General features: G+C 38.9%; 1 protein-coding gene across 3 annotated transcripts in view; it reads left to right on the top strand.

Moving 5' to 3' along the window:
- RAB27B (RAB27B, member RAS oncogene family) overlaps nt 1-13639 on the top strand; it is a 190168-nt gene that overhangs the window by 118855 nt on the left and 57674 nt on the right. The gene's annotated exons all lie outside the window — the stretch shown is intronic.

Genomic DNA, 13639 nt, shown 5'->3' with positions numbered 1-13639 from the left:
CCGGCGGGCCTGGGTCGGTGCCTCGGGCGCCCGGGCTCGTGGGCGGGCGGGCGTGCGCGCGTGGAGCGCGGTTTCCTGCAGAAAGCCCCGGGAGGAGGCAGGGGCGGTGTGCGCCGCCGCTGGCAAACTCGAGCTGGCCCTCTTTGTTTTAGGGTTTGCTTACCCAACAGCTGGCCAGGACACAAAGCAAAGCAAAGCAAAACTGGGCACAGCCATACGAATTTGCGTCCATTGCTTCTCCAAACACAACCACAATAATGCTAAGAATAAGAGTGATGATGATGTGTTTAGAGTTTCATTCCAGGAGAGGTGACTTGGTGAGGCAAGGCAAGCAGCTGACAGGTCGTTTCCTTAGCCACCAGAAATCATAGAGCAATTCTCGTGTTCCAATTTCTTGTTCTACTATCTGATTCCAAGTGTTGCAATGCCTAGGCTGTGAAGGTGTGTGTGCTTGTTCAAATGGTCACAATAAATTAGCTTCCAAGGTATTCCCACCCAGTGGAGCGCTACCTAATTAAGCCTCTGAAAACTACTGTAGCAGGTGAGCTGCGAGCAGACTGGGTTCCTAAGAAAAACTCGTGTTTGCTTAAAGCCATCATGCATGTTTACCAGCCTTTATGTCCAAATCTAAAACTAAAGGAGTAGCATTCCAGTTGTTTAAATGGCACATCACTACATGAAGCCCAAATGCATAATACAGAGTTTACCAGCAAGAAAAATATTATTTAATATAATATAGCAGTGAATTTTGCTTTAGTTTTGTTTAAAAGAAAAGTATTTATGGTTCTTAATATTTAAATTGAGGCATTCAGCTCAAGATATGTATAAATAGATTTAGATTAATTTTATGGTTACAAGTTTTGAAAAACTGATGGAGAAGATGGACTTCTGCATGTTTATAAAGTTAGATATTTAAGTTTATTGACTTTCTAGGCTATTATAAAGTCCAAATTATAGAGTGAGAGCCATACTTATACCCTTCAAACACCCCCTCCCCCCAGTATTTATCTTTCATAGTTTCCTAGTATAATTGTCTGCCCAGACAGCATGAGCCATTCTTGAAGGCAAGAAGAGATTCTTATGGATGACCAAAAAAGGATAATCTTAAATTGTCTTGACAGATATTGGGACAAATAGTTTGATATTAATGAGTTTTTTCCTCTTAAGAACTGACTGTGGACTCCCAATGTTATCATTATTGCTTTCAAAAGGAAAACAAAACATTGCAGATGAAACTGGGTGAGCCTGTTCTCATGGTTGCCAAGAAGGAATAAAGAGAATCTGTCGAATGTTAGCAAACCACAACTCTCCTTTCTGGGAGGCATTTCTGAAATAGGCATGTTTGACCTGGGAGAGTAACTCTACTAGAAGAGAACTGATCTAGTGGGCTCTTTGGTATCCAGCTGAATCGCAGACTGCCTGCTGGGTTCTGAATTGCTGTTTATTCATTGAACTCTTCTTCTGGAAAAAGTGGGCGATATCTGAAGTCCCTGGTGGTTCAGAATAGAAATCTGCTCTTTGCTCACTCTCACCCTTAGACACCTTTGATTAGGTTTCTGGTCTCACTAACCAGTGGAGCATGAAGCATAGACAAAATATTCACGTAAAGCTCATCTCACAATTAATCCAGTTTCTTGTGTTGATTCATCAAGGCAGGTTAGTCAATAGTTCAGCTCTTGAGCAACTGGTTGTAATGTTGAGATGCAGGAAAATAATGACAGTGAAGATCAGTACAAGCCAGGTGTTTGCCATGAGAGTATGTCACTTTCTAAAGACTGATGCCACTGAATGCCAAAGTGGGTGGTGATTCCTTATTCATTTATATATATATATATGTATATATATAAGACATATTTTGTGTGCATTTATGGGACTTAAGTTTATACTATAATAGTAAGAAACAGCTGTATCTCTAAGTGTAATATGAATCTTAGTGTAAGTCTCCTATTATGAAAGCATTACTTAACTTGTTTCACACCCTTGGCAGCCAGTTATTCATGTTCTCCAAATATGTTTTCCAACCTTTTCTCACCAGATTTATTTAAATGACCAGAACTTGTCTATATTACCAGTAATAACATTCCACTTAACAAATGGCCCCAAAAAAGCCTTCAATAGGTTCCATGTTTTCAACTAATCAACTGCTCAGTATCTGGAGAAAAATAAGATACTATATTAACTTGCTTGCTCATTTATTCAATAAATATTTATGAAGAGTGTCAAGCACCATTCTAGGCTTTATATTGGACAAAAATGAACAAAATAGATAAATTCATGCTGCCATTGAGCTTGCCTTTTATTTGGGAGGGAAAGAGTAGGTAAGATGTGCAAGTTAAAGCTATGGGACAATAGAAGTAAGTGCTATGGAGAGAGTAGAAAGTAGAGAAGGCCTGCAGAAAGTGTAGGTGAAATGGAACAGAGGGTATAGAAACTTGTGGTCAGGTGCCCCTAGCAAGCCTTGTTGAAATGGTATCTCAGTCTTGTTCTAAAGCAAGAAAGGGAGTGAGCTGTGTGAATACAAGGAGGAAGAACATTACAGAATGAAGGAATAGCAAGCAGAGGTTTGCTTGGTACCCTCCAGGAACAGCAAAGAAGCCTGTGCACCTGCAACACTAAAAGTGAGGAGAGGGGGACAAGAAATGGAGAAGAAGCCATAATGAGGCCAAGTGACAGGGATGCTTTAAGGCTTTTGGTTTTTATTCTGAAGGAAATAAGAAATCATTATGGTTTAGAGATAGCCTGTTGAACATTTTTCAGTGAGTAGTTATTGAGTATGCTACAAATTTTAATAGTCTAAGTACTATGGATTAGATGCCAATATAACATAAAAGAGCTGTGCTATCACAGGAATCCCCTTCTAGTGTGGGGAAGTAGACACACACATACATAAACAAATGAGCACTCTGCAAATTTCAGTGTTCTTAAGGAAACCATGTTAAAGATTTATTTATTTATTTGAAAGGCAGAGTTGCAGAAAAAGAGAGGGAGAGACACAGAGAGATCTTCCGTTCATTGATTCATTCCCCAAATGGTCAAAATGGCCAGGAGCTCCTTCCAGATCTCCTGTTTGGATGGCAGAGGCCCAAGTACTTGGACCATCTTCTGTTACTTTCCCAGGCACAATAGTAGAGAGACGGGTTGGAGTGGAGCAGCCGAGACTTGAACCAGTGCCCAAATGGGATGCCAGCATCTCTGGCAGCAACTTAACCCGCTAAACCACAACACGGGCTGCAGGAAAACATGTTAAAAGGTTAAAATATTAAGTGACCTAGAGGAAACTGCTTGTGATTCAGTGAGTAGGAAAAATCTCAGGGGAGGTGATACTTTTTCTTTTCAGTTTGATTTTATTTTAAATTAACATGGAATAATTCAGTACTAGTGGGGTTTTTTGCGTGTGTATGTGTGATAGTTTAACACATGTATACAGGCAACATTCTGTGTCTGTGGGTTCTGGATCTGTCAATGCAACCAACTTCAGATTTCTTTTTTTTTTACTTTTATTTAATAAATATGAATTTCCAAAGTACAGCTTGTGGATTACAGTGCCTTTTTCCCCCCATAACTTCCTTCCCACTCACAACCCTCCCATCTCCCACTCCCTCTCCCCTTCCATTCACATCAAAATTCATTTTCAATTCTCTTTATATACAGAAGATCAATTTAGTATATATTAAGTAAAGATTTCTACAGTTTGCACTCACACAGAAACACAAAGTGTAAAGTACTGTTTGAGTACTAGTTATACTATTGATTCACATAGTACAACACATTAAGGACGGAGATCCTACATGGGGAGTAAGTGCACAGTGACTCCTATTGTTGATTTAACAATTGACACTCTTGTTTATCGTGTCATTAATCACCCTAGGCTCTGGAAGCCTTTTGAGTTCGCCAACTCTGATATTATTTCGACAAGGACATAGTCAAAGTGGAAGTTCTCTCCTCCCTTAAGAGAAAGGTACCTCCTTCTTTGATGGCCCATTCTTTCTGCTGGGATCTCACTCACAGAGATCTTTAATTTAGGTTTGGTGTTGTGTTGTTGTGGTTTGTTTGTGTGTTTTTTTTTTTTTTTTTTTTTTTTTTTGCCACAGTGTCTTGGCTTTCCATGCCTGAAATACTCTCATGGGCTTTTTAGCCAGATAAAATGCCTTAAGGGCTAATTCTGAGGCCAGAGTGCTGTTTAGGACATCTGACATTCTATGGGTCTGCTGTATATCCTGCTTCCCATGTTGGATCATTCTCTCCTTTTTAATTCTGTCAGTTAGTATTAGCAGACACTAGTCTTGTTTATGTGTTACCTTTGACTCTTTTTTTTTTTTTTTTTTTTGACAGGCAGAGTGGACAGTCAGAGACAGAGACAGAGAGAAAGGTCTTCTTTTGCCATTGGTTCACCCTCCAATGGCCGCTGATCCGATGGCGGGAGCCAGGTACTTATCCTGGTCTCCCATGGGGTGCAGGGCCCAAGCACTTGGGCCATCCTCCACTGCACTCCCTGGCCACAGCAGAGAGCTGGCCTGGAAGAGGGGCAACTGGGACAGAATCCAGCGCCCCGACCGGGACTAGAACCCGGTGTGCCGGCGCCGCAAGGCGGAGGATTAGCCTAGTGAGCCGTGGCGCCGGCTCCCTTTGACTCTTAATCCTATCATTGTGATCAATTGTGAACTGAAACTGATCACTTTGACTAGTGAGATGGCATTGGTACCTGCCACCTTGATGGGATTGAATTGGAGTCCCCAGGCACATATCTAACTCTACAGTTTGGGTCAAGTCCGATTGAGCATGTGCCAAATTTTAATCTCCTCCCTCTCTTATTCCCATTCTTATATTTAACAGGGATCACTTTTCAGTTAAATTTAAACACCTAAGAATAATTGCGTCCAACCTCAGATTTCAACCATTTGAGAAATGATTGTGTCTGTACTGAAGGTATACAGACATTTTTTCCTTGTCGCTATTCCCTGGACAATACAATATAACAATTCTTTACATTGTATTCGATAATGTAAGTAAGATGTAGATGATTTGAAGCATGCGTCTGCATCTTTTTATATCTAAAAGGGTCCTAAAACCAATCTGTACATTGTGTAATGATCAGATGAGGATGTTTAGCATATTAATCATCTCTTATTGTTTCTTTGTGGTAAGAACAGTCAAAAGCTAAGAATTTTTTTTTTTTGACAGGCAGAGTGGACAGTGAGAGAGAGAGAGAGAGAGAAAGGTCTTCCTTTTTTCCGTTGGTTCACCCCGCTATGGCTGCTGTGGCTGGCACACTGTAGCCGGCGCACTGCGCTGATCCGAAGCCAGGAGCCAGGTGCTTCTCCTAGTCTACCATGCGGGTGCAGGGCCCATGGACTTGGGCCATCCTCCACTTCACTCCCGGGCCACAGCAGAGAGCTGGACAGGAAGAGGAGTGACCAGGACAGAATCTGGCACCCCGACCGGGACTAGAACCCAGTGTGCTGGCGCCGCAGGTGGAGGATTAGCCTATTGAGCCACGGCACCGGACAAGAAAATTTTTTTTTTAAGATCATTCCAGCTTCCTAGAAGAGAACGGGTTGCCAGAAGACCAGAGTAGAAGAGAAACCACTTAAGAGGCTGTTCCAGCAGACCAGAGAGGATAGTGGCATAGAGTAGGATGAGCTGTGGTTCTGGAGAGACGGATTCAGGAAATATCTGAGGGCAGAGCTGACAGAACTTGCTAATGACTTGGATCAAGAGTAGGATGAAGGAAAGGAAGGACCAAAATGATCACTAGGATTAGTACTGTAGATACTGGGAAGATGGTCAAGTCAGTTCTTAGGATGGATAAAGCTAAGGAGGACATAGATTTGAAAGGGAAATGAAGCATGCATTTACAGCCCATTGAGATATTTTTATGCTTCCAAATTGGGCTTTTGCAAATATGAATCTGGAGCAGCACTTAGAGGAAGTCACAGCTGAATATAGACATTTGGCTATGGATGCGTTGGGACCTACGGTCTTGAGCACATCTCCTAGAACGATTCTAGAAAGAGGAAATAAATAGATGTCCAAAGACCAACCTTTGGGCTTCTCCAATATTTAGTGGATGCAGTAAAAAGACAGTCAACTTGGAAGTAACCTAGAAGAGAGTGTCATGATGACCCCAAGCCAGGAAGTTTTTCAAGCAGAGAGTAAGAGTCCATGGTGTCAGATGTTGCTAAGATGAAGAGTGAGACAATACGGAGTCACTGGTGACTTTGATAGGAGATGGAGTTCTGAAAATAATATGTCAGGAGAACTAACTTTTATAACTTCTGAAAATACTGCTTTACCTAATCACAAAAGGAAACAATAAAGAGACCACTAGAAAAACTGATGAGGCTGCATGGAAACTCCAATACAATCTGTTTTTAAAATGCCTTGTAGAACTGATAAACAAAGGAACATGCAATTAGCAGTAATTAAAAAGGTATCACATGAACTGTCAGCCTAGTTTAAAGAAGAGTAGAACCCAGAGTGGGCTGCAACGTGGAAAAAAATGTGAAGAAAAGAGAAAGATCCTTTTGGTATTATTCAGAGCATACCAGTAAATTCAGAATGGTCATCTGACATCATGGTAGTGGACATGAGAGAAAGTGAAATAACTCAGTTTCTATTTTGCTTCCCTCTTCTTTCTGTATAAAAGAGAATTATGATCAACAATGGAAGCAATAAACAACACTCAAAGTTACAATCTAAGAAAGTTGAGAAGTTAGTATGATCTACATAGCTTCTTTAAATTGAAAAGAATAATGAGTGGAGTGGTCAAGAGAACCTGCATGAGGAAATAGCATTTCAGTTGAGAACTAATGGATGCCTGGGTACTAGTCAGGTGAACTGGGATAAAATAAACTGAGGGGCAAACACATCTTCCAAGGTCCTAACCTGGAAAGGCTGGTAACCAGGAGAGACTTGAGTCACTACTTAGGAACTCATTTCAGGGAAGGGAGAAGGGGAGGAAGACCAAGAACTGCCCTGACCCTGGACTTGCTTGTCTGAGATGTTGACAGGATTGTACTGAGAAACTGAACTTCATGATCTTGAAACTCTCTTCCAAAACTGTGACAAATACAAGAGCACAATTTGTTCAATATTTTATAGACATTCTACATCCAAATTTAAAATTGATACTGAAAGTCATAAGAAATAAAGTACATCAAAATAAGTTAAGTAAACTGTAATTGTTTAATATACAGAAATTCAGGAGCATTTTTAGGTAGATAAAGAAATATTCAAGGATAGTCCACATAATTTTGGGAATAATTCCATAGAACTCAGACATACATGTCATAAACTGATGGGATTTAAATCAAACAATTAGGGGAGTAGGCTTTAACCTAGTGCTTAAGATTCCACATCTCACATTGGAGTACCTGGGTTCAATTCCTGGATCTGACTTCTGACTCCAGCTTCCTGCTAACACAGGCCCTGAAAGGCAGCCGTGATGGCTCAAGTAATTAGGTCCCCGCCACAACATGGGGGACCTAGATTGAGTTTTCAGCTCCTGGCCCTGGCCCTACCCCAGCCTTGACCACTGTGGACACTTGGAGAATGAACCCGCAAATGGAAACATTCTCTCTCTCCCCTCTCTTCTCTCTCTCTCTCTCTCCTCTCTCTCAAAATGAATAAAATAAAATAAACCAAACCATTAGGAAGATCAGGAAGTCTACTATTAATCAAATGCTGTCAGTGTTAAATAGATTTTAGCTATGGAAATGGCATTTAGTCTCCTTAAGATCTCGGTTTTCTGTTGTGTAAAATAAGAGGTACAAATTCATTTTTTAACATCTCCACTCTGTTGCTCTATGCCTGGGTAACCTATAATTCTTGCATTCTTTCCCCCTCTTCCATCCCTTTGTGCACCTATACATTTAAATGGTTGGACAGATAGATGGATAATAGATAGATCAATAGATAGAAAGATTATGGATGAATGGATGGATAGACAGATACAAAGAAAAATTCATTTAGAAAGTTTAGGAAAATATGTAAGACTTTATTTTAGGCTTCTTTTCTGTAGCACATAAATCGATTCTCAATTATACTGAACTCAGGGTCAACCCAATCTGTTTTCTTCTTGTTTCTCCTTAGTTTATTCAGAAAAATAAAACTTTGTGTTAAATCTGACCTGAGGGATACACCAGAATAGGAATAATTAGAAAAATCAAAACAGTTTTTTTAACTGTATTTGTTCAATCTAATTTAGGTAAGGTCATGAGAGCCTGAGAAATTAATATAAAGATTTACTTAGTTCCAATGTCTATGGTTCAGAATATGTCATTTTCACAATAAAATAGATTATTAGTAAATGTTTCTGATCATGTCTAAGTATTATAAATATAGAATTAGATTTATCAAAGAGGGGGAAATAAAACTAGGCATCTCTTCGTGCTTAAAAAAATTAGAAACTTTTTCTGGTGTCAATAGTTGCCACATATTGACTTAGGTATCTTCTTGGATTAATTTAAGCCTCTGATTTTTTGAAGTTTATCCCCAAATGCTGCAAAATACATAAGCAACATGATCAGTTTGTTAATTTCTTATTTCCTTGAATGAATTGAAGATAGACACCAAAACTAACCACATGAAAACTGTTATTCCCAGCTCATATGCCTACCCTATCCCAGGAAATCTTTGCTCTTGATAAGCCCTAAGATTACTAATACTTATACTCAAATTGCACCTGTCAAGGTTCAGAGGCAATGGGTTCTATTATAGAAGCCATGCAGAAAACAATGCTACAAACCTTAGGGGAAAAATTACTGTAGTGAAAATATTATCATGTTTATAACTAAAGTTAAGACATAATGAACAAGGTCAATGGGTTATCATATAAAAGGCCTATTTAATCATCAGTTGGAAATGGAATGCTGGTTGATAGGGACTAAATAGTACCAATAAAATGAAATGAGCAACTTTGGCTTTGCTTTTCTCCTGAGATCCCATTGGCCATCCTCAGATGCTACTTATTTTGAAACTGGTCCTTACAATTTCCCCTCACTTAGATTTTAATTTTTCACCTAGCTACTAGGAAAACCAAGCAAATAAAAGTAGAATGTGGACCTCATTAGCACTACTTCTGGACACCTTAAATTCTAGTGCCCTGTCCCTGCTGCAAAATTTACATACTTAATGAGAATTTGTTCCATCCGAAACTACAAAGAAGTGTGGGAGGGTGAAATGGAAAGTGGAATGTGAGGACTCTCGTTCAGTACAGCTTGACCTGCAGTGGTAGTTACAGTACCTGGCAGGCTGTTCTCCTCTGCACACTTTTCTTCGAAGAAGCTAAGTATGCATCTGTTTTCTTATGCAAGTGCTAAGGGACTCTTTTAATTCTATATTGTGTTTTTTGTGTAAAATGACTACAAGATAATAATTGAGTTTCTATGAAGATGAATTTCCCTTGAATTATAATGTTTTGCTTTCTAATTCCCAACTGTTTTTTGAATCAAGTGTTCTTTCATGGTTCTGACTCAGCATCCACTCGTTTCAAGTACATTTTTAACTTTTAAAGTGAACTAGTGCATAAGGTCAAGGAACCAGAAACTAGTTCTCTTCCAGTTTCTAGCAGATGTGGAATTAGAGTGACTTTAGTGAAACAAAGGTTGCGGTGTAGCAGTAAAGTTGATTCTAAAATCAATACAGTAAATATTCTAGCACGTAAGTTAGGTATTGGTTTGACATCTTGAGAACAGAGAGCTAATTCAAAATAGAAAACAAACAATTAAAACTCATAAATGTTAATTATATACTCAAAGAAAGTTATTCTGTTTGTACTACAGTATTTTGTAACCAGTAGAAATATTTTTGTTTATCTTGTTTTTCTGGGAATCATGTTTATTAAAATTGTATAGAAATTAGAATAGGACCGGCGCCGCGGCTCACTAGGCTAATCCTCCGCCTTGCGGCGCCGGCACACCGGGTTCTAGTCCCGGTCGGGGCGCCGGATTCTGTCCCGGTTGCCCCTCTTCCAGGCCAGCTCTCTGCTGTGGCCCGGGAGTGCAGTGGAGGATGGCCCAGGTGCTTGGGCCCTGCACCCCATGGGAGACCAGGAGAAGCTCCTGGCTCCTGCCATCGGATCAGCGCGGTGCGCCGGCCGCAGCGTGCTGGCCGCGGCGGCCATTGGAGGGTGAACCAACGGCAAAAGGAAGACCTTTCTCTCTGTCTCTCTCTCTCTCACTGTCCACTCTGCCTGTCAAAAAAAAAAAAAAAAAAAAAAAAAAGAAATTAGAATAGAAAGGTTAAAAATGGGTCAAAACTGTTTTCTAATTGTTTTTTTTTCACAGTAAACATGTATTATACTGGTCACTTGACCCAAAGATATACTTGAAGAGATAAATATATTTATGTTGATTAAACATTGCATAATGTAAACACCTATCAAAACATCATACAATACCACATAAATATGTACAACTCTTGTAAGTCTGTGGAAATTTTTTTTAAAAACTACATAAGAGGGGCCAGTGCTGTGGCTCAGTGGGTTAATGCCCTGGCCTGAAGCACCAGCATCCCATATGGGCGCTGGTTCGAGACCCAGCTGCTCCACTTCCTGTACAGCTCTCTGCTGTGGCCTGGGAAAGCAGTAGAAGATGGCCCAAGTCGTTGGGCACCTGCACCCACGTGGGAGACCCAGAGGAAGCTCCTGACTCCTGGCTTCTGGCTTCAGATCGGCACAGTTCCGGCCATTGCAGCCAATTGGGGAGTGAACCATAGTATGGAAGACCTCTCTCTCTCTCTCTTTCTCTCTCTCTCTGTCTCTCCTCTCTCTGTGTAACTCTTTCAAGTAAAATAAATAAATCTTTTTAAAAAAAAATTATGTAAGAGAAAGAGTATAAGAAATCCAAGAATTATTGATATTTTTTGATGAGTATAAATTCTGACTTTTACAATAGAAACTTTAGGGAAAATGTCAAGTTGGTTAAAGTTGACAATAGTATTTATTACAATAAAATATCTATTCACTATGTTAAACCCTGATAATAAGAATTTACTCTCTGGTATAACTTTTGTCTGTTTGAAGCTTTTATTTTAAAAATTCCTTAAGTGTGTACTGTGTGTCTAACCACATTTGGTACTTTGGTTGTAATGATGAATATGTCATATGAATTTACTTCAAAAAATTCATAAAAATGGAATTAAAATATAGGTTTACTTTGGTACAAAAATTAGAAATAGATAGGTAATATTTTTATAATATGCATTTTATATAAATTTTTAAGAACTCATCATATTTCCTACTCTTAAGAACTTAAACTGAGAAAAGATACATGAGCACATAATTTTAATATGAGCTTGTAAGATTTGGTTTAGTGATTTGAATGCAGATTGTGGTAATAAAGAGGAGGATAAATTTAAAGGAGTTTAAAACTCTACAGACATGAGGTAGGAGTGGGAATTTTAAGAGTCTGAAGTTTTCTCAGTGACTGCAAAAGTGGGAAAAGAGAAGTTAGATTGGAGAAATAATTAACCAGAGTGGGCATCCACCAGATATATGGGGAAAGGAGAAATTGTTTTGAAGTCTAAATTACTAGCTTTAAGAAGGCAACTGGAAGGGGAATAATGATCCTCAACATTGAAACCAGGTGTAGAATAGGCAGAGCAGGTTGAGGGAACATGTCCTGCTTTTGAGGTCTCTCTTGTCATTCAGTCGGATGCACTCATAAATTGGCTTCTGAAATGTAGACCTCTCAAGAGAGGCTAGGAATAGTAACTGGTAAATACTGATAAAATCCATGAGACCAGGTGCTGGATTTCAAGGAGACCTTGGAAAGAAGGAAGAAGAGGATAGAACTGATGACTTCCTATATTTTCTACAAACTCCTCTGCTTTTACTGATACTGACATTTAAGTTCTGGAAGGACTTAGAGGAAATGCAAGATTATTATCTAATTATATGTATTCATAATTAATGTTGTTCTTAAATTGAAAGGACGTATGCCTGTAGTTCTTAGTTTCTGAATATGATATAATTTTTCCCTTCCAAAGGGACAACCACATTAAATAACATTCCTTCCCTATAATTATTCGCATATATTCCTTCCAACCCAACACGTGAAAAATTAGAAGTCCCATCTCAATTAGGAATATGATCTGTACTTCAGAATGGAAGCCTAACAGATTTTTAAAGTAATTACATCTATTGATTCAGGCTCATCCTTATCATGTTCTAATAATTGACATCCAGCCAATATTATTTTTTGAAAAAGACATTTATTTATTTGAAAGGCAGAATAACAGAGGCAGAGGCAGAGGCAGAGGCAGAGAGAGAGGTCTTCCATCTGCTGGTTCACTCCCCAAATGGCTACAAGTGCTGGAGCCAGGCAGATTCAAAGCCAGCTTATTCCAGGTCTCTCACTAGAGTGCAAGGGCCCAAGCACTTGGGCCACCTTCTACTGCTTTCCTATACTGTAGAAGAGAGTTGGATCAGAAATGGAGCTGCTGGGACCTGAATTGGTGCCCAGATGGGATCCTGGCACTGCAGACTGGGACTGTAACCCACTGTGCCACAGTGCCAGCCTCCCAATATTAATTTAAGAGCAAATTTACTCCTACTGTCTTCATTTTACTCAATAGCTCTGTTTTAGCTCTGCCATGACTGAATTTATGACGTTTAACCTCAAAACCTACTTATTAAGGCATAGCAAAATGCATTTTGATGTTCTATAAGAATTAAAGTAATGATTTTTGGTAGGTTCCAAAATATGTAATATATTGTCAAGTGATTGACTTGTAAAAATGTGTCTAATGATTGACCAAATTAAGGAAAGTTTTATTTCTAAATCATCTTTGCCACTCCATCCTCATATTAAAAATTTTTCTAGTTCACTGTAGAATGTTGGAGAATGTTCTCTTACATTTACAGTAATTCTTTACACAACTGTTTTGGGGCTCCTTCTCACCCTCCATCATAAGTATTTCTGATTATTAAAGAATTACTATGAGAACATACTGCATGCTTGCATGTCTAATTGAGACATTCTCTGTTCTTTCTGGATTTCAGATGTGCAAAGCTTTCTTTGTTGTGGATTCATTATTTGAGATATCTGATTCTTAACAAATGCACTTTTCATAAAATCTCCTTTTAATATGCCAACATCCAAATTATTTGAGTTCTTATTATTATAGAGGGAAAAGCAAAATCTCCCCCAACTTTAAATGACTCATATGTGAGTGAGACATATACTCCATGTCTACAAATCTCTCAGTCAAGATTTTTGATTAGAACCATGTTGGCTTTAATCCTTCTTTTCTCCTCAAGTATTTGGTTACTTACATTATTCATTAAGTGACTACTCAACTGTGGTTCTTCTAAATTATGCCCAATTGTAAATTCATCAATATTTCACGTCCCCTTGGGAAAGATTAGTGCATTTTTTTCTCACTGAGTCTTGAGATAGATAACCTAATAATATGAGAATAAATCTCTTGTAGAATTTTTAGACTTATGTGAGTATATAATAACAAATAGGAAGAAAAATCACAAGTCCTCTTACAACCTATATGAACATTTGTGAATTTCTTTAAATGCTGACTGTTTGACATGGTTGTCGGGGGTGAAAAGTTACATTGATATTGAACCTTTGACTAAATAAGGACAATAAGCTCCATCATTTTCAGCTTTGAAGTGTTAGCACCC

The sequence above is a fragment of the Oryctolagus cuniculus genome, chromosome 10 (assembly GCF_051225735.1).
Source record: "Oryctolagus cuniculus isolate XC-2025 breed Fujian yellow rabbit chromosome 10, ASM5122573v1, whole genome shotgun sequence".
NCBI lineage: Eukaryota > Metazoa > Chordata > Mammalia > Lagomorpha > Leporidae > Oryctolagus > Oryctolagus cuniculus.
This window is presented reverse-complemented; position numbering and strand designations above follow the sequence as displayed.